Below are 21733 nucleotides of genomic sequence, written 5' to 3' on the forward strand. Positions count from 1 at the left end.
GGGGGTATTTACAGCTCTGGCTGGACCTCTTCCCTGGGGAACAAGAGGCCTTGACCTAGGCAAGACCTTCCTGAAATTGTTGCTGCCCAGACTGTGGTAGCCGCATCCCAACCTCTCCTGCCAGTCCTTGAGGCCCTGAGGGAGGCAGTGCAAGTGCCCCCTCCTCCAGGAAGCCCTCAGGGCCACTGCCCAAGACCCCCGGGAGAGCTGGGTCCTGGGCTCTGCTTTGCCACTGGTCTCAGTCCATTTTCTCATCTGAGAATGTGGCTAATAGGGCAGTGTGTGTACAAGAGCTTGGTGGCTTCTGTGGTTAAGATGAAGCTGTGTCTCCCCAGCACTGCGTGGGACAGAATGTAAGCAGGGACGGTGATTTTGTTTATTTCGTCACTGCTCTTTTTCTAGCACCTAGCACACAGTAGGTACCAAATAAATATTTATTAACCGATATAAGTATTTGTGGAATGTGTCTGGAGCCCCCAAAGAGCCACGATAACATTGCCAGATCTCATTTTGGGTCCTTAGAACACTCCAGGACTTAGGCTAAGTACTTAACATTGATTCTCTCATGTAATTTGTTCAATAATCCCAAGAGGTAAATCCTATTCTTATTTTATAAGCAAGAACATGAGCGTTCCACTACAAGTGGTTAAGGAGTTGCCTGGAAGGGTGCCTGGCTGGCTCAGCTGGTGGAGGGTGTAACTTGGGATCTCAGGGTTGTAAGTTTGAGTCCCATGTTGGCTACAGAGATTACTTAAATAAATTAAAAAAAAAAGGATCCTGCCTCGGGTCCTGAAACTACTAAGTAGCCAAGATGATAGTCAGACCCAGGAACCTCAAGAAGTTTCTACCATTCTGCACAACACACTCTGAAGAAAGGCCGTGGGATGGACACTGAACCCGGAGCCAGGATCCTAGATACAGCCACGCAGTAGCTGTGTGATTTCAAGGAAGCCTCTTGGCCTCTCTGGATCTATTTTCTCTTCCATAAAATGGGGGCATTAATTCCTATTTCTTTGTGTGTTCATAGGATCAAAGGAACCCTGGAATGTGACCATGTCACCCATATTAGACCCGACCCCTCCCCAGGGGCAGTGGCTACGAAAGATGGTGGGAAGATGTCCTTCAGAGGGGAGGCGGGGCGGGGGGGGTGCCCAGGGCTGGCTCTGGAACAAAGTTTAGCAGCTGTTGACAACAGCTGGTAAGAATTCTGGGCCTGGTCCAAGCAGGGGGAGAAGGGGCGGGCTGAAAAGTCACCTCTGGCCCTCTTCTGTCACCCTTGCCTGCTGACAGCTGCTGGGGCCTCAGGGCCAAGGGCCCCACAGCAGGAGGGGGGTGGGAGCAGGCTGGCTGGGGTCATCTCAGTCCTCTTGCTGCCAACTGTTCAAATCCCAGGGTCCCTGGCCCTGCTGGGCCCACTGGCCAGGATGCAGGCCTCATTCCTGCAGCCCTTTACCCAGTTCCTGGGGAAGTGGGGAGGGGGAGGGACTGGAGCAAAGGTCTGTGGGCTCAAGATGCCTTAGCTGGATCCTGGTTGATGCCCCATTGGGAGGGGTGGATGGGCAGGGCCGAGTGGGCAGGGGGTCCCGGGAGAGGCCCCGTGGTGTTCTTGGCAAATGGCCAGGGTGGCAGGCCCTTCAGGGAGGCTTCTTGGAGCCTGTGAACCTGGCCTTGCCTGGCTCCACCCTAGGCCCCTCAGCTCCCAGCACAGTGCCAACCCTTTCCAGTTCGTTCCAGCCCACGTGGCCCAGCTCCTCTGAACTCTTGCATCCCTATAATTATGCCCGGCCATATTTTCCAAGGCGTATGTGGAGAAGCAGCTTAACAAAGGATCTCTGGGCCCTTTCCAGGTGTCAGAGGCAGCCTGGGAGATGTAGTGTGGATGTACAAGTATTTAAAGCCTGGGGCATGTTCACGGTTTTTTTCGGGAAGGCTATTATTTTCATTGTATTAATAAATCAAAGAAAGCCAGCTTAGGAAATGTGTGTTGGTCACGTGCCACCCCAAACCACTTGGAACTGACTGGACACCCTAGGCTGGCAACTTCCTCGTTGTGTAGCCCTGGGCAAATCCCTTGACCCCTCTGAACCTCTATTTTCCAATCTGTATAATAGGAATAAAAATGACCACCTTACAAGACTGCTATGAAGACTTAACAGGACAGCTTGTCACCTTCTCCCTTTCCTCCGCTCCTACTCCCACCCCCTCGTCCAAGGGCTCACAGGCCCAGATAATGAGCTCTCCAGAAACCCCCATGGAAGAATAATTCCTGCTATGACCCCCTCACCCCCCATGGGCGAGGTAAGGCTCAAACGAAATGTGCCTGGGAAGCCTTCCAACAGATTCCTGGGTCCTGTTCTGCCAGGGCTGGAAGGGATCACCTAGCCCAAAGCCCTCACTTTTGATTGGGAGGGGAAGCCAAAAAAGAGCTCAGAGAGGGCAAGCGAGGGCATCAAGGAGGACCAGCCAGTGCTGAAAAGCCTGAATTCAAATCCTATTCTGTGACACTGCCCACTGGGGGACTTTCCCCCTTTGAGCTTCATTTCAGTGACCGTCCCCCACCCCCAACTGCTGTTACAAGGATAAGATGGATGGTGTATGTAGAGTACTTAGAATAGTGCTGGGTACTCAGACAGCTTACGGGGGCTCCAAGAAGAGCAATTCTAGCAAGCCGATGGCAGAGGCAGACCCAGGACCCAGGTCTCTGGCTCCTAAACCATGGCCCTTCTCCTTCCATCATGTCACCTCCCTCCCCCTCGTCCTCAAGGCTGGGGTGTGGGGCTCCACAGCAGAGGGCTCTGGGAGGGTGGCATTAGGCTGGGTCTTTGCCAGGGGCTGATGGAGGCCTGAGACCCCTACTATCTCAACCTCTGGGACTTTCAGCAGCTCCCTCCAACAGGTCCTCAGCCCCAGGCAGACCAAGGCCGAGGCAAGGGCAGGAAGGGCTGGCAAGCCAAGGGTGCACGTCCTTGGCAGGGAGAACTCAATCTCCCAGGGACTCGGGTTACCGGAAATGGTAAATCTCCCGCTGCCCGCCACCTCCGACCAGGAATGTCTGCTGCCTGCGTGAACACCCTGTCCACTGCCCCCGGACAGCCAAGGGACAGCCCAGGACCTGAACTCCCCCCCCCCCCCGGGGTCTCTACCCTACCCCTGGGGTTTCCAGTTGACCTCTGGGGCTCCCCAGCCAAAGGGTACCTGCCATTCTAGGGCAGTGGGAATGGCTGTACTTGACCAACCAAAGGAGAAGAAAGGGCTGGAAGGAGCACCCCAAAAGATGGAGTGCCCCCCTTAAGTCTGATCCATTCACTCCTGACAAATAGAGATCCTGCGCTCCAAACCTGGGTGAAAGTTCTGATCTTGTTAGCCCAACCCAGAAAGTGGTGCAGTGAGCGCTTCGGGCAAGACTAACCCAGCTGGAAGCCCGGCTCTGCCACTTTCCAGCTGGCTCACCTTGGGCGAGTCACCGCAGCACCTCCTGCCACTCAGATGAGTGACAAAGCTGTCACGGGGACCCGCAGAAACTCACGGAGCACAGGTCCTGGCCTAGAGCCAGGGCCCGAGAAACGGCTGTGATCAGAAGGACCGGGAAGAGGAAGGGAGGGAACCTGTAACTGTTAACGTGCGTGGGTGTCACGAGCCACGCGTGTTTTCTGCCCTCATGGAGGCGACACTCGACTGGGGAGTCAACGGGACCATAAACTGTTAGTTGTCAAAGGGTGAGGGTGCTGTGAAGAAAAACACAGCAGGGCGAGGAGGACCAGGACTGTCGTGGGTGAGGCCCCTGTTTTACACAGGCCGATTAGGGAAGGGGACTGCGATGTGACGAAAACTAGGGCACAGGGGAAGGGCACTCTGGGGACAGGGAGTCATGGCTGTCTAGGCCCCAAGGCAGGAGTATCCTTAGAATGTTCTGAAAACAGCCAGAGGGCCAGTTGCCTAATCTTTACAACTGCCCCGAGAATGAGGTATAATTATTATCCCCATTCCCCGGATGAGGCCCAGGAGGAGGCTCCAAGAGGCTTGCCCAAGGTCACGGAAAAAGTGGCAGGGCCAGGATTCCAACCATCTTTCTCAGCAAGATATCCAGGGGCTACCTACCATTCCCAGGACTCCCACGGGGAGGGGCAGGATGGGGAAAAGCACGTGAGGTGTCCAAGCCGGAGTCCCGACTGCTCTAGACTGGCTGTGTGATGTCAGGCGTCACACCTCCTTGTTGGGCCTCAGTGGCCTCAGCACTCGTGGGCCTGAGAGGCCTGCTTGTCCACTTCCCGGGTGATGAGGGAAGGGGCCAATGGGAGGGGGAGGACAGAACGTGATAATCAGAGGTGACCCCGAGCTCCTCCCTAGACAGGTGTAAATGCCCCGTGGAGACCCTACCAACCCGAACTGCCCAGGGTGACCTCCTGCCTGGCCCCCAACAGTGTCCGCCCTGCCTATGCCTGCCCAGGGCCTTGTCCCCGGGCAGCACCCATGGGCCAGCAGCAGCCGGGAATCGGTCCTGCACTCCAGCTCCAGATGTGCCCCTCATCCCCAGGACACAGCCCAGGAACAGCTCCTGGTGTCCTGACCAGTCGGAGGCCCACGATCTGCCTTTGTGACCAGGGGTGACATACTAGGCCAGCCCTCGAGGGCACTGGGCCAGACCCTGAGGCCCGGCCAAGTGCAAACAACATGCTTGGCGCCCAGATACGGGAGTGTTAGAGCGGGCAGGCTGCCCACTGCCCCCGTCACAACAAACCATCATCTCCGTCCTGCCGAGAGGGGCCCAGGCACCTCCGCTGGGAGCAGGGGACTGCCAGGGGAGGCCTCCGCACGCACCTTCACGCCCCAGGAATGGGCAGTGGGAATCTCAGAGGCCGGACATGGACATTCCAGATGCCAGCATCTGAACAGGCAGATCTGCAGAGGCAGCTGAGGGGAGTGGGTGGGAAATTAAGGGGGAAGGGGAGCCTTTTTACCATTACGGATGGAGTCAGGGGAGGGACAGGGAGAGCTCCCTGGGAGCTGAGGAGAAAGTGCGGAAGGCACAGACGGACAATCCTGTCCCACCTCTGTCAAGGCTCAGGGGTCTCTCCGGCCTCCACAGCCTGGGGGGCTCCAAGCTGGGAAGGGGAATCAGTAACAGTGACAATAGCCACCCTTACCCAGTGCACAAGGCCACCGAATAGAACTTTCTGCAGTGATGGAAATGTTCTGTTTACCCTGTCCAGTGAGGTAGCCATGAACCCCCTGTGGTTACTGAGCACCTGAAATGTGCTGAGGCAATGGAGAAATGAAATTTTTTATTGAAAACTTAAATTTTATTTTATTTAACTAAATCTTAGACTTATTAAGTCATCACCTGTGGCTAGGGCCATCTTACTGGGCAGCGCAGATCACACCATCACCAATCCTTCAAAGCAAGCCTGGAGGGAGAGCTGTCTCTGCCCTGCAAAGGAGGAAACTGAGGCTTGCCCAAGGCCACACAGCTGGCAAGCCACAGAGGGGAAACCAGAACCCAGGCCTGGCCTTTCCGCTGGGCTCCCCACCCAGGGTTATTGTCAATGCTGGAAAAGACTCACGGAAATTGTACATGTGTAGGCGATCAGGCTGCCCAGTTAATCAGGGCATCAAGTCTCTTGCTTTTGGCTTGAATTCTGTTAGCTAGGCCCGTTATCACACATTGACCAGAAACTCAGACAAGCCATTTATAAAGTCTGATTTCTTGACATGAAGAAAAGCGAAAATGATGATGGAATAATCCCTGCTGGCTAAGGAGCCAGTGTTCGAGAAAAAATGGAAATCTTCAATGACAAGAAAGCTGGACTTGGCCTTCCAGGCCTTATCGCCACAGATGCCACACAGCCCCAGACCCCTGAATGGCACTGGCTTTCACAGGGCACATTTCCTATCTCTAGGCCTTTGTGAAGGCTGTTCCCCCCTCCTAGAAAGCTGTTCCTATGCCTCCCAATTTAATCTACTCGTTGGTCCTTCAAGGCCTTGCTAAATTATCACCTCCACTCTGAAGTCTTCTGGAACCCCCCACAAAGACATCTTCCCCCCCACATATCCACAGAACTTAATCCCTACCTTTGACAGGGCTAGAGATTTGGTCTTAATTACAGCCATTTGAGTAAATATCTTTACTCTCCTGCGGAACCAATGTTCCTTGGGAACAAACACCAGGATGGGTCTTCTCACCTTTTACATATATTTTAACTTTAAGATATGTCCCAATGCTGAGCAGCAACTAGTGGATAAGAAACCAGCATTTATCAAAGTGAGTTGCATTAGAATAGTGACTCAGAAATTCAGGGACTCAATTTCTTATGGCTCTGCCCTCATCTCCTGCAATCCCAATGGGAAAGTATCCTTCTTACTCTGGACCTCAGTTTGCACATCTGTAAAATGGAAGGCAGCAATAGGACCTGCTTTTTGGGAGATTATTTGTACTTATCATATGTATTTAACAAACCCTATGTGCCAGGCACTTGACAGATATTATCTTCATAACAATTCTATGAGCTCGGTGTTATTATTACTATCCTCATTTTATAGAAGAAGAAGAAACAGGCCATGGTATTTAATAGATGAAAGAGATAATGCAAGTGTGTGGCGTGGGATAAGTGGTAGAGAAATAAATAGTAACATTTTTATTTCTGGATAATAAAGAGTCTGTAGAACTAGGGAAAATTTAGGATGCTTCCCCAGGGCTGGGCACATAGTAAGTGTTCCTCAAAATACTTGCTGCTGGATGAAATCAGTCTCAAATGTACCAGTAATACACAGGGTGACCCCGAGCAGTCCCTGCTCTGATCCCCTAACCTGTCAGGCAGTGGCCACTGTCCGTACCACAGGGCACATGGGTAGATCGGTAGAGAAGCCCTTTCCTGCCCCAGTCTTTCTCCAAGGACAGGAAGTATGGAATGACTTTGGAGTGACCTCTGTCCAGCTGTGCTGACCCCAGTGGTGCACGGAAATAAGAGAGTCTAATTAAATCGCAAAGGCAGGCCATACTCTTGTCTTTCTGCAGTCCCGCCAGGAACTTTGATGTACCTCTCCCCAGCCCTGGCTCAGCCCAAAAGAGGGGCAGGAGGGGCAGAAGGGGCAGAAGGGGCAGAATTGGTAAAAAGAATGAATATGGATGGAGCTTCTATGCCGGCCATCTCTCCACGCCTCAGTTTTCGCAACAGATTACAGTAATTCTCACATCACAGGGATGGTGTTCAAGATAAAATGAAACCAGCATGGGCCACCTGGGTGGCTCAGTGGGTTAAGCCTCTGCCTTTGGCTCAGGTCATGATCTCAGGGTCCTGGGATCGAGCCCCGCATTGGGCTCTCTGCTTGGCAGGGAGTCTGCTTCTCCCTCTCTCTCTGCCTGCCTCTCTGCCTATTTGTGATCTCTCTGTCTGTCAGATAAATAAATCTTAAAAAAAAAAAAAATGAGACCAGCTTCACTATGAACAGGAATCCTAGGGGGTCTCTTGGGAATCCTGCTAGCACACCTGCACCGACTCAGTAGGTGTGGGTGAGGCCCAGCGGCTGGTGTGTGGACCATCCCCGGAGTCAGAACACCACCTTGCACTGGTTATAATAAAAGTTAGCTCTGCTTTTTTTCTAGAGATTCAGTCCTTAAGAAACATCTCCAGGGGGCTGGAACCGTTTTCACCACTGAGAATACTAAGGTTTGCTTCCAGTGACTTGCCCAAGTACAGAAGGCTAGAAGGAGGCAGAAGCAGGATTCACGGCCAAGTCTGCGGATCCATCTTCCCCATGCATCACGCCACCCCAGGCCCCACCCGCCTGGAGCAGCAGCCAGAGGCACAGAGCTGAGCACACAGCAGCCCTACCCCTCCAGCCACATCGCCAGCCCCTGCTGGGCCAGCCAGGCCTCTGGGCACGGGCCCAGACGCCCCCAAACGAGGTCCTGGGCCATCACCTCCACTCCCCCTGAGACCTCCCCCTTCCATCGCCTTATAAAGTGGCCCGAGCCGCTCTTCTCCAAGTTGCAGTTAATTTTATATGGCACAAACCCACTGTCCTCTCACCGCGGCCTCGGCCCCGCGGCTTCACACATTCCTTCTGGAGCAACATTACCTAATTTAACCATAGCCCCTGCTCTCCGGGGCTCCCAAAATAGCAGCTGCCAGTGGGGGAATATGCCCTAATGTTATCAAAATAAACGCTTCTCCCTCCTCCCCCACTTAGCCTGCACCAACCTCAGGACCCAGGAGATGGGGAAGGGGGGGCACGGAGGGGGCCTGGGGGAGACCCAGAGAGCCTGCCAGAGCCCTGTTCTCTCCAGCCAGCCAGCCTTCTCATACATGTCCTCTTCAAACAAGTTCCCGGGACCTCCCCATCCCCCGCCTCCTCCCAGATGCCCCAGCCATGGGCCCAACACCCATGGGCCACGGCTGCCCTGGTTTTACCAAAGACCAGGGTTCAACTTTCACTTTCTCCTAATAACAAACACTACAACAGTAATAATTTCTTCCCTTCCCCGGCTATTAATTATGAGTTACATACTCTCCACCCATTGGCTCGCAGACACCCACAAAGTAGGCATTAGTACTCTCTTGTTTCAGATGAGGACATCGGTACTCGGAAAGGTAAAGTGACACGCCCAGGGTCACACAGCCCCAGGTACAAGAGTGCGGGTCAGAAGCCAAGCCCAGCTGCCCCTAAGCCCTAACCCTCACACCGCCTTCCAGCTGGGACTCCCCAGGTGCGGGGGGGTGGGGGCGTCTGAGCCTGGGTGAGGAAGAGCACAAGGCTTCTTCTGGGCTGGGGGCCTTGCTCACCTGATGTGTGACTGTACGGACACGGCTGGCACCAAAGCACGGGGGCCTATGATGCGTACCTCACATTTCACCCAGATCCTATGGGCCCTAAGCCTGGGCCCCAGGGGCACAGGCTGGCCTGTCAATCTGTGACTCTAAGACCCTACTGCCTGCTCCCCCTCCAGCCCCCCTCCACGTGCCTCAGAGCTGGGCTGCCACATTAAAGCAGGGAACACCCAAGCCGCTTGCTAACATACCTCGGGTGCAACCAGTGGTTAAGGCGCTGAGAGGGCGGGCCTCCCAGTCCCCTGCTGCCCAGAATAATCATTAACTGTAGCAGAACCAAGGCACTGAGCGGAGGCAGGAGCCCGGGTGGAGGCTGGGGCACGGAGGGGTCTCCAGGGGGGAGCCTGGACCACCTGGCTGACTCGGGCTGGCCAGGAAAGCTCAACCTGGTGTCACTAGGACAGGTGGCCAGGCTAATGCCCTGAGGGCATTTACAAGAGTCCAGGCCCCCTCTTCCCTTACAATCTGTCCTGCCCCACTCCCCTCCACACCGTGAAGACCCATAGTGAAGAGTGCTGGACAGAAGGATGGACTCTGAGGCTTGGGACCTTCTCAGAGGGCAGGGGAGGAGGGGGCAGGACAAATGGAGTCTCCATGTTTACCTATGGCCAAGTGCCAGGGGTCATCTTCAAAGGGGGCAAAAGAAAACAACAAAAGAGTGGTTCCTGTTATTTGTCGACGGTCTCTTCTGGCTGTAGGAGATTTACATGATCTCTCGTCTTCCCCAAAATCCCACCAAGAAGGTACTGCCATTCCCAGCTGACAGATGAGGTTCAGAGAGGTTCAGCCACCCGCCCAGCGACACAGAGCAGTAAGTGATGGAACCAGGACAAGACTCATGGCTGTGCCTCCTGTCTATGACACTATCCCTGAGTACAACCTGCAGAGTTAAATGGAGAATTAATGGATGGGGGGGCCAAGAGGCCACTGAAAGAGCTCCCCAAGTTCTGGCCAGAAACCCCCAGGGTGAGAGAGCTGTAGGGGTAGGAGTGGTAAAGAGGAAGGCCCCCCACCCCAGTCTGGATGTACCAAGTAAAGGTGGTCCCTGGGGCTACCAGCACCTGTCAGGGCAAGAGCTGAGCCTTCTGGAAGATGGGGGCGGGACCTCTTTCGGAGTGCCCAAGGGAGGAGGGTGGGACCTGCAACCCCCTCCGCCAGGAGTTCTCCAGCCTCCTCCTCCTCCAAGGGGAGAATTTCCTTAAGTTGCTCAGGTGAAACCAAGGTGAGGCCTGGGCAGGCTGAAAGCTTTGATCTTATCACACATTCCTGCCCCAGCCATCCCTTCCCAGATCCCCACCTCACCTCCCCCTACCCAGGAGGTAGAACACTGGGCTGACTTAACCCTTTCAAATCAAATCCAGGCCAGAGCTGGTCTCTGCCTCCCTTTGCCTCGAGCTTCAGGCCCGCCCCCTTCATCCAGCCTAACATCACAGAGCCCCACACCCGGGCTTCCATTTCTCCTAAATTAATCAGTCTCAGCATAAATAACCCCGGTGATTTTCCACACCCACGAGCTCATCTGAAATGCCCAACAAAACCAGCCTGCTCTCTTCTCCAGCCCTATGGGTCTTCTCGCCTGCCCTAGCCCAGGGGAGCCGTGTCCCCGGGTCCCCTCTTTCCACAAGGAGAACAGGCTGCAAAGTCACTACAAACAAATGCGGGCTTAGACAAAGTCACAAAGACTCCAGATCATCTCCCAGAGGCCACGTGGCCGCTCTTGCACACCTCTCCCCCCACCCCTGCCCACACCTCGTATGGACCAGTGGAGCACCCAGAGGGCCTCCCTCTCAGAATATAAAGCTCCATCAGCCCCCTCCCCACCCCCCTGGCTGGTTTATACCTAACACAGGGCCTGGCCTAGGGCTGGCACTCCATAAAAGTTTGCTGGATGAATGAATGGCCCCATTTTGCCTCCGGGGGACATGAAGCTCAGAGAAGTCGGAGACTTGTCCCGGATCACACAGGCAGGGCAAGGAGGAGTATAGGAGTCCCGTGACCCCCAAAGCTAATGCTCAGTCACTAAACACTGACGGCTCCCCTGTCGTTAGCTCAGCCGCAGGTCCCCGAGGGAAACCCATGTGGGCAGGCCGCTGCAGAAGGGATCTCAGGTGCATCGGAAAGGACAGGTGAGGTCTAAGGGAGCAGACAGCCACCTTCCCCATCTGGTTCCCTCGTTCAGGGCCTGGCACCTGGGTGCTGGTAGTGTGAGGGACGATGTGGGACTGGTCACAGGGGAGGCTCTGAAGAATGGTGTACCACCATCCCTTGAGGGGAAGCCAGTGGTTTTCTCCAAGGACTCAACACTCCCGCTCCTCTGGGTTGGCGGGGGGCCAAAGAGAAAGAAAGGAATCCATTTCGTGGATAGAAAAATCAAGTCCAGGAAAGAGGGTCAGCAGTTGACTGGCAGCTAAGTGGCAGCCAGGGGCCTTGACCTCCAGCCTCCTGGTCTGGCCAGGTAAAGGGTGGGGACCCGAGATGGATGTCACCTCAGCTAGCTTGGTGGCTTCCTTTCATTCTTTTCCTCGTGTTAATGACTCCAGCAGCAGGCCTGGGCCTTCCTGCCCACACACTTGACAACAATGTGAATCCAGGGACAATGGGGACAGATGACTTCTGGCCCCTTGCCCCGGATGCCTTCCTCCCCCACCAGCCAAATCCTCTAGGCTCTTTAGGCCCCGCTGCCTCCGCAAGGTCTTCCAGGCACGAAATCCATCTTTTCCTTCCCTGGCAACCTGTTTCTGTCTGCACTTTGAGTTGCACTGGGTGCTTCTGATTCATGGGTCCTGCCTCTCTAAGACCCAGGGACCCCGGAGAGGAGGGACCCTGTCTCTCACTTCTCCCGGGAGGACTGACAGATGTGGATTCCACTCCCACCTTCCTCCGCACCTGGCTGTGTGATCTTGGGCAAGTCACGGCTCTCCACGGAGCTGCTTCTTCATGGGAAAAGGAGGTAGAATCCCAACTACATGGGAAAGTTGACAATGCAGATAAAACACCTAGCTTGATGCCTAGCACACAGTAGGTCCTCAGGCAATGAATGAATGAATGAATGGGAAAATTCCTGACTCTTGCACTGCGCAGGGATGCTCGGATGACTCAGTTTGGGACTTACGTGTAGATTATGCCTCCCCGATGGGCCATGTGGTCTGTGCTTTATCTTCCACGAAGGTCCCTGGGATGGAGGTAGGCACAGGCTGGTTCCGAGCGAGCCCCGTTTGGCAAAAATTTACTGAATTCCAAATGGCAAAAGGCGCAGGTCCCACGGGGAGCTTGGGACCTGACTGAGAAAGATCCACGTTCCCAGGGGTCTCAGTCCCAGGGAAAGCCAAATCCATCTCCCGGGGGAATGTTATCACTAAGTTGGGATGGAGGCCAAGGGGCAAAAGGCACCCGAGCCCTTGGAGTCGGAACGAGATAAGCCCACATGGCAGATACGTAGTTTGCTGTACCCTCTGCCAAGGCCAGCCCAGTCCACCTCCTCCGTGTAGCCTGTCCTGCCTGTGCCAGCCCTCCCTGACTGTCCTCTCTCTACACCAGCCGGCTGGATCCACAGAAGGAGGGATGACAGCTTTGGAAACAGACAACCTGGGCCCCACTTCCAGCTGTGCCACATAAGAGATGGATGAATTGGGCCAACCATGTCCCTGCTGTGCCTCAGTTTCCCCCTCTGCAAAATGGCAAAAATAATGCCAACCTTGAGATTCCTGGGATTATATGCAATAATGCCCGCTGGGAGAGAGCCCCATGTGGGGCTTGGCTCAAGACAGGGTGGCGGTTTTTAATCAAGAGAAGACATGCGCGCTCGCTGAGCACTGGCTGACGATTTAGGTGACTGGGGTCCCTGGGGAGGAGCCCCTAGAGGTCCCGGGGCTGAGAGAAGACCCTGGTCTGGCCTCAGGAAACTCCAAGGTCTCTGTTCTTCAGGCCCAAGGGTCGCAGGAAGGCAAACAGCAGGAGAGGGGGAAAGTGAAGTGACAGAGGCCGCTGGGGCCAGGATTTATGAAGCTAGAACTTCAATCCATCCAGCCCAGCAAGGCATCCAAGAAGAGGCATGATCCCAGTTCCCAACTATTTGAAAACTGGAACCGCCAAACAAGGAGAGGGGATGAGTCAGCTGGGGTGAGGAGGGGAAGCCAGCAGCAGCAGGAGGTGGGGGCCAAATCTGGCTCCTTGCGGGTGAGCAGGGGAAGGCGGGAAAGGGAGAGGTGGGGTCAGGGACCTGGAGGTGGGCTGGGAAGGGGCCAGAGGCAGCTGGGAATTCCCAGCCCCATGCCAGGAGACCATCTGTGAGGTCACCCGAGGCCACCTCTGAAGTCCTCCCCCTGCCAAGCCCCAGGCTGCCTCCCACTCCCCACAGACTGGGACTGGGGGAAAGATGGGGAAAGATGCCAGATGCAAGAAAATGAAACACCTGGACGCGACACACCCTCGTGGGGAAGGGGCAGGTCTCTACCCAGCAGCCCAAGCCCCAGGCACAGGGTGGAGGGACAGGTTACCACGCACTCATGCATCTCTTTCCCTTTGCCCCGCTGCTTCTCTTCGAGCTCACAGGGGTCAGAGTAAGGGCTGTGCAGCTCCACTGACCCCATAGGATCCCTCGGGACCTCCCTAGGCAAGGTCTTATCTCCTCCAGTGTGGGCCTGAAGGAGGACGGGGCTGGGATGGGGTCCCAGGAAGCCCCCTCGCCACGCCCCTTAAGATGCACCAACATCCTTTCTGCCCCCTGTGGGAGCTACTTGGCCCCACCTCTTGTTGCTCGGAGCCCACCAACTGCACACATCTGGGAAGGGGACAACGCGTCCACAGGCTCGAGCCTTTCCCAAGCCACACCCTGGGGTGTGCCCCCCTCCTGCTCCCCCAGCAGGAAGGAGCAATCAGGGTGGAAGGCTGGACTCTGTCCCGCAGCTGTGGCTGCAGTGGGGGAAGGGGGCAGTGACAGATCAGAGGCTGTTACATCCAGAGCCCTTGGAGGGCGAGAGAGGGGAGAAGCAGCGGCTTTCATCCGCGTGGTCATTCATTCCACAGGCCCAGCGCGGGGTCCTGGGTCAGTCGTTGGCAGCAGTTTTCATCAGAGGGTGTGGCCTGCTGGGCCCTCGGAAGCCTTAGTCAAACATCACTCTGGCCTGGCTTCAGCAGGAATAGTTCGCACAGAACAACAACCGTTGGTCCGACACCTATTTCCCTTCACACACCGAGCAAAGTGCAACTTCAGGGTCTCGCGTACACTGGGGAAACGGGCATCATGATCCCTATTTCTGACCTGAGGCTCCGACAGACAAAGCAACTTACCCAAGGTCACACAGCCAGGGAGGGCCGAGCTAAGGTTTGAAGGCAGGGCCCTTTGAGCCCACACTTTCCCTCGATCGCGGTGCCCAAGAAAGTGGCTTTGAGTCCAGAGTGGAAACAGACAAGGGGAAGACAGCAGTGTGGGCACCCCGGCTTAGGCCACATTCTCCAGGTCTCCGCAGAGAGCAGAGGCTGGGAAGGACAGCTCCCCTGTTGCCCAGGGGCCAAAGCAGCCCCTTCTCTATCCTCAGCAAGGAGCCTGGCCTTCTGGGCCTGCTGACTTCTCCCAAGGCCATTCACATATTCACTCGATCAATGTTCAGCTACTGTCTACTGTGGCCTAGCACCAGGCACAGAGCAATGAACAGAATCTGAGTCCATGTCTTTATGGAGCTTCCCTGCTAGACTGGGAGGAAGATAGTACATTCTAAATAAACACACAGATACACAAACATGAGCTCGGGCTGTGGGGTCCTAAGGGGCCCGTGCCTGCAGCTCCATATGTGGCAAGACCCCCCACTCCACCAGCACCCAATTCACAGGACAGCAGAGAGGTCTCAGCTCTGGCTGGGGGTCAGGGGGTGGGGTGGGGGGCTGACTGTCCTCACTCTGAGTCGGTCCTATGCTGCCCCCATCGCTAGGCCTTCCTCTCCAATGCCTCCCAGAGTTTTCCCATCTTTTTTTTTTTTTTTAATTTATTTATTTGACAGACAGAGATCACAAGTAGGCAGAGAGGCAGGCACAGAGAGGGGGAAGCAGGATCTCTGCTCAGCAGAGAGCCCAATGTGGGGCTCGATCCCAGAATCCTGGGATCATGACCTGAGCCGAAGGCAGAGGCTTTAACCCACTGAGACAGTCAGGTGCCCCGAGTTTTCCCATCTTAATTAGTGTCTGCTCCGTACTTCCGGATGCTCACACCACAGACTGGGGAGACCTCCCTGACTCCTCTCTTTCTGTCCTACCCCATACCCAATCAAGCCATCTGCCAATTTTGTCAGCCCTAACTTCAAAATATCTTCAGGGATCAACTGCTTCTTCCCACGTCCATCGCCCTGGTGTGAGTTTTCCTTGTCTTTGGCTGGGATCACGGCTTGCTTGCTTTTGCCCTTGACCCTCCACATCCTCTTCTCTGCAAAGCAACTAGAGTGCCCTCTCATCTCACTCGGAAGCCAATCCAAAGGCCTTCCCATGGCCAAGGCTGAGCACGTGGACCATGCTCCCCCTCACTCACCCTGCTCCAAACACATGGGCCTCCTTGTTTTTCACAGATATGCCAGAGACCCCCGGGGCCTTTGCACTAGCTGTTCCCTCTGCCTAGAGTGCCCCGTCCCCAGGCATCTGTAGGTTGCACACCCTCACTTCTTTCAGATGCTTCTGTCCAAGTATTATCTTCTCAGAGGCTTTTCCTGACCTCCCCATCACACCTCATTGCTCTCTCCACCCTCTTTCCTGCTTTATCTTTCCTTGTGAGCACTATCGCCATCTGACATTACTGTCTTCCAGCACGGGCTATACTGCAAGTAACATGAGGGAAGGGAATTTGACCTTTTGTTCCCTGCTGTGACCTCAGCACCTAGAACAAGGTCAGACACTTAGTAGATACTCAATAAATACTTGTTGAATGAATTTCACGTCTAATGTGCAGCTGTAGGGGACTTTAGCTTATGGAATATTTAGTCACATCCATCATCGGTCCATTCATTCATTCATTCCACATCGCAGGCCTCTGTGCCCCAGATGCTCCCCTACAAACCAGAGCAATAGAGAAACAGGGTGCCCTCCTCCATGCCTCAGGGAAAGGGCTCTGTTTGGTAGGTAGCCAGGAGCTCTCCTAAGGACACCTCAGGGATGCCACTGGGATGCTCTAAGGTCGCTGCAACTGTGGCACACGCAGGAGTGGGGAAAACAGGGGAGGGTGGGTTCTGGGGGTGGCTGACACTTGAAGGCCCCACATTCCCAGGCCTCAAAGAGCCGCCTTGTTCTCAGGGCTTTCGTGATGATGCCCCTAGCCCAGCCACCCCCAGCAACCACAAGCCACTCCCCTCTCAAGGCCACTATTGACACGGACCCAACCCAACGCCAGCAGTGAGGCTGGCGGCTCCCCGCGAAGTGAGTTCCACACATTCTTCTAGGTTTCAGTCAGCCAGCTCTGGGCGCTGGGGCGGCCAGCAGGCCCCTGCTGGGCCCTGGGAGCAGGAGGGGGCAGCACGGCTAAAGAGGCCAAGGCTTGGGTTGGGGGAACATTCCAGAAGGGCTAGGATCTTCAGCCCAACCTCCCTCTTCCTGGAAGAAGGGAGTTGGGGGCAAGGCCAGGGTGGGCCCTGGGAGGAGAGGGCACTGTGCTCACCCTATCCTTGGGAAGCCACTGGGGGATGGAGTCAAGTTCGCCCATTCGTTCTCCAGCCTGACCTCTCCAGCTGGGATGGACTGGGAAGGGGGGCCAGGGGACAGAGCTGAGAGCCCTTCCCACACTCCCAAGTGGTGAAGGGTCCAGAACCTACATGTCTGGCCTCAGTGACCTCTGAATCATGGCTCTGTATCTCTCCACATCTTGCGCAGCCCTTCCCACTCCCCATCCTGAGAGTCTCCCCACAAGGCCAAGTAGCCTTGGAGCCTCTGCAGACTCACCCTAAACCTTGAGCCCCCAGGGAACAACCAGGGGAAACCAGTGAGGGCTCCATGCACCCCGGCTGAACTTTCTTCCCCCTCACACCCCACGCAGGGTGGGGTCCGGCCTGGCTCCCTTGGGCCTGAAAGTCCTAGGATTAATTCAACTGTCTATAGAACCTCGGGGAATATTCGATGAGGAAATTAACTAACAAAACTACAAATAAACAGGTGATCCCACAAATAGCCACCCTGGAGTTAGGTCTTTCTAGGCTCCCTCCAGGACAGGCATCCCTAGGAGGCTGGATGGACAAGGAGTACCCATCCGGAGCACCTTTGTCCCTGAAGCCAGGCCCAGATATTCCTTGTCTGAGAGCAGCTTCTGTACGATCTCAGACCTGAGTTCTTACTTTTATCAACATGAGTGACAACAGTTTTATCAACATCTAGTGCTAGCTATAAGCAAGTGGGATACGAGGCAGAGTGGCAAGGAGAGTTTTGTCTGCCTTCAAAGCCTGGCTCACGGTACCACCAAGGATGTATGTCTGTGAGCTACTGGGCAAGTTATGTAACCTCTCTGTGCCTCGATGTCCTCTGCTTAGAGAATGGGGACCATATCAGGAGCTACAGGTTAAAGCATTCAACAGATATATTAACCAAGCACTTACTACCTGCCAGATGCTAAAGGTACAGCAGCAGCGAACAAGAACACACAAGGTCCTGCTCTCGTGGAGCTTAAATTGGTGGGAGGGTGAGGGGGAGAGATAAATAAGTAAACAAATACTTTCAGATAGCAACAAGAAAAAAAAAATAAAGCAGTCTAAGGGGACGGAGAATGTGGGCAGAGTAGTCAGGGACTTAAGAGAAGGGAGGCAGAGGGTCATGTAGATATTTGAGGGACAAACGTTCTAGGTAGAAGGAACAGCATATGCAAAGGCCCTGGGGTGGGAGTGTGTTTGGCATATTCGAGAAACAAAGACCAGTGTAGCTAGAGTGAGTAAGCAAAGGGAAAGTTGGCAAGAGGAGAGATTTTGAGAGGGAGCGGGGGAGGCCGGATCCCAAAGGGCCTTGTGGGCTATATTAGGTCAGGGGCTTGAGTCTAATCATGAGCAGCAGGGGGAATGCAGGGAGGATCTGAGCAGGGGAATGGCATGTGAGAATTTGCTAAGAAACTTTGTGCCTACAAACAGTGGGCACTCAATAAATGTGAACTGTCCATATTATTTTATCATCATCTGGCCTGGCACCCCAAGACTTCCCTCCCTAGCACTCCAAGCTCAGAACCCAGTCATCTTCTGCCACCTTCCTTCTAACCCTCTTTCCCCAGCTGCACCTCAGATCCACAGATCCCAACATGCCTGCACTGAGCCTGAGAACAGGCCCGGGCCAAGCCAGGTGGGGGCCACTACTCCCCAGACATAGGGAGCTGGACCTAGTGTATGGGGGGGGGTCCATCTCTGCCCCTTCCAGCCTCCACCTTCCTCTATGGCCTAAGGCCCTCCCTCCAGAAGTCCCAAGGCACACTCACAAGCATACCCCACCCCAACCAGGTCTAGAGCAAGAGGAGCTGGGGGCTGGGGGCTGGGAGGCAGGGGGTTGGGCAAGGCAGCCAGTTATGTCCAGGGGAAGGCTGGGATAGTGCTGCCCCTGAGGGAAGGGGAGGCTCCTCCAGCTCCTCCATTACCCCCATCCGCCCACAGCCTCCCTAGTGCGGAAACCCTGCCGAGGCAGGAAACAGGTATCTCAGTGACTTCCCTCCTCAGCCCTGAAAACACCGTAATCATGGCAGCCCTCTCAGGATTCCTGTCTCCTGGCAGGGCTGGCCCCAACAAAGGAAGGGCTAAGGCCCCAGCAGGAAGAAAAGGGATCAGCAGGCCAAGGCAGGCACTTAGTCACCCAGGCCTGGCCCCCACCCCCAGCAAGCCTCTCCACCTCCTCTGAACTGAAATTACTCCCACACTTAATCACAGACCACTGCTTCCTCTGTCTCCTGCCCCCAGTGAAGTCTTGAGTTCCCTAAGGACCACCTTACCTTCCTCTTGTGTAGATGTGAACCAAAGGGCGGAAAAGATAAAGGACAGTGGGTGAGGAGGAGCCCAAGGCTTGCTAAGGCACTGGGCTAGAAATCTGATGTCATTGAAAATGTGTAATAAACTTCTTACCCCATTTTACAGATGTGGAAACTGAGGCCACAAAAAAGAAATGGCCTCAGATCACAGGCTAGAAAATTACAGAGCTGGGATCCAGACTTCTTGGGTCCAAGCTCTTTCCAGCTCTCCATCATTAGCCAGGGGTGGGACAGTGAAGACCTCGGTGTGGTTGCTGAGGAGATTATAATCCCACAGGATTGGAACTGCCTGTTTACCGATCTCAGTTCTGGGAAAGCAAAGACAGGGCCTGTTCTTGCTCACCCATAAGCCCCAGCCCCTAGTGCAGTCCCAGATGCATGGTACACAGTAGGTGCTTAGCACTGTCTGCTGAATGAATGAACCCCCAAACTCCCACTGACTGTCATGGAATGCAGCTCAATGAAGATATGTTGAATGAATGAGTGAGTGAGATGATTGGCTGCAATCTGGAATTTCTGTGGAAATTCCTCCTGCACACAGCAAATAACTCCGCCCACCTCCTCACTCTAGCTATGGTAGGACCCAGCATCCTGGAGCCCCTCAGCAGGGAAGCAAAGCTGGGGGAGTTCCAGAAAAGGAAGACATCCCATGTGCAACGTTGGTGCCTACTTTTTGGAAAAATAAAGATCAAGTTTGGATCAAGATGGGAAGCAACAGGATAACCGGGAGGTGCTGGGGTGAGAGGCTGAGAGAGGAGATTAAGGAACCAGTGCAGATGGGGATGGGGGAGGAGAGGTTCTAGGTGGGCGGGGCTAGAGAGCTGAGGGGTCAGGTCTGGGGTGGGGGTTCAGGAGTGACTCAGGAGGGCAGAGGTGAGACAGAACTAGCCAGGCGAGGACAGGGATTCAGTCACTGGGTAAACACTGGCTTAGAGAAAAGTCCCTTTCTTGGCTCTGAGAAGGGGTGGGGGGTAGGGGGCAGGGACAGGGACCGCCTAGGACCACCTCAAAGAGGGTGGGGGAGGCCCTGTGGTTCACCAGGGCAGGCCCAGCTCCTCAGATGTGCCCCCACCCACATCTGCCACCAGCTGCCTGCCCACGGACCCTGCCCCGCCCTTCTCGAGTTCACTCAGGTCCTCAGAGTCTCTCCTGGCCAAGCATTCCTTTTCTCTGCACGGGCCCATCCAAGCTCAGAGCAGGGAAGTGGGCTGTAGTGGCAGGCCCGCCCCTGCACCTGAGGACCCCAGAAGAGAAAAGCTAGGAAACAGACCTAGGTCCAGTACCAGGCACTTCCACCGCCTTCCATGCCGTCCTGCCAACCAGCTTCCAGCTGTATACACTTCGAGACCGTGCATTTTGAGTCCCCTTTGGGCTTGCCCGAGGTCACATAGCTACTCGGTGAGGAGAAGGGATGGATTCAAGTCCTGGGCTGTAGGGCTCCGGGGCCCGTGGGTGTTCCACACAAACCTCAGTTGTGTCCGGAATGGATTTTACTTGTGCCTGCCCGGTTACTAGCTCCCAAAGGGGCCAGACGGGCTGGTAAATTTCCCGTGAGGATTGATAGTCTCCCCATCACCACTGAGTGCCCCCTTTCCAAGCTGGCACAGAAAAGGGTGCCCTTGCCCCGCCAAGTTCCCGCCCTGCTCGAAGTTTCTCCGCTTGGTCCCCAGGAATGGCAGTCCGGGCCATGCCTAGCGCGACTGGAGACTCAGCAACGTGGCCGGGCGACCCACGGGCTCTCACGCGGCCCCGCCCCCAGTCCCACGCAGGTTTCCCCGGGCGCCTCTCGCGACAACCCCACGGCGGAGGGTGGCGCCGGCCTGTGCCCGCCCGGGGTCCCTGGCAGGCGCCCCCGTCCCGGGCCAGAGTCCCAACCAAGTTGGCTGGCGCAGCGAGCCGGGCCCGGGGCGCTCCCGCCCTCCACCACCCAGCCCTCGCCCCCGCCCCCGGCCCCGCACACTCACCGCGAGCAGCCGCCCGTGCAGCAGCAGCGCCAGCAGCAGCGCGCCCGCCGCCCGCTGTCCCATGGCCCGGCCGGCTCTGCTCCTTCTCACCCTCGGCGTCAGCCCGCAGCCGCCCGCTCGCCAGCCTGCGGAATCCTCGGGACAGCGCGGCCCTCTCCCGCCGCCCCGACCTCTCCCGCTGCCCGCCCCGCTCCGCCCTTGCGGCCGTCCGCCCCGCCCCCGGGAACCGGGGCCCGCCCCCGTACGCCCCGCCCCGCGGCGCCAGGCCCCACCCCCGGGCCGCCCCCGGACCGCGGGCGCCGCTAGCCCGAGCCCGAGCCGGCCGCGCAGCCTACTGGGCCTTTGTCTGGGCCCCCCAGCCCCCTCCGAGCGGGCCGCGGCCCAGCCCGGCTTCCCGCCAAACCCGGCCTGGAGTATGGGATGGGACGGGGCCGGGGCCCTGCGCGCGGGCCCCCACCGCCCCTCCCCAAGCTCGCGACCCCTGCACGGATCCCCAAACTCGCTCTCACTCCCTTTCACACCGCGCAACGTGACCCTTCACTCGGGCCGTGAGAGCTCCCCACGCTTTCACACACGCAGCCTGCACACTGCGCACCTGGGAACGCACACACACATACACACACGCATATGCCACACTGTTCCCCCTAAGACCCTTCACACTTGCGTCCTCACTCCCAACTGGCGCACAGCGACAGACCTCACCCACTCAGATGCACACTTGATCAATCTTAAAAAGTGTCACCCTGCAGGTGACACAGCTGGCACGACTTTCACACACGCTGCTGCTCACGTTCCAATTCGCATTTTTACACAGACTCACAAAAGTGAACCCTAGACTCAAAGCGTCAGGACATGTTTTCACACACAAATTCTGCACAGGCACTCCCGGTTCACACACAAGTGAACATCATTTGCTCACACACAGGTTGGCCTTTTTCACATTTTCTCCTGCACTAACCACAGAGCCTCACAGTGGGCACTCG

General features: G+C 56.0%; 1 long non-coding RNA gene across 1 annotated transcript; it reads right to left on the reverse strand.

Annotated features, from left to right (window-relative positions):
• Window positions 1-1437: 1437 nt before the first annotated feature.
• On the reverse strand, window positions 1438-20906 carry LOC116871381. The gene is made up of 3 exons (XR_004383373.1): window positions 20747-20906; window positions 8028-8033; window positions 1438-1447 (listed from the first exon to the last, which is right to left on the reverse strand). It is a non-coding gene; the product is annotated as an uncharacterized LOC116871381 (long non-coding RNA).
• Between the last annotated feature and the right edge of the window lie 827 nt (window positions 20907-21733).

Source organism: Lontra canadensis, unplaced genomic scaffold (assembly GCF_010015895.1).
Source record: "Lontra canadensis isolate GAN:19392208 unplaced genomic scaffold, GSC_riverotter_1.0 scaffold25, whole genome shotgun sequence".
NCBI lineage: Eukaryota > Metazoa > Chordata > Mammalia > Carnivora > Mustelidae > Lontra > Lontra canadensis.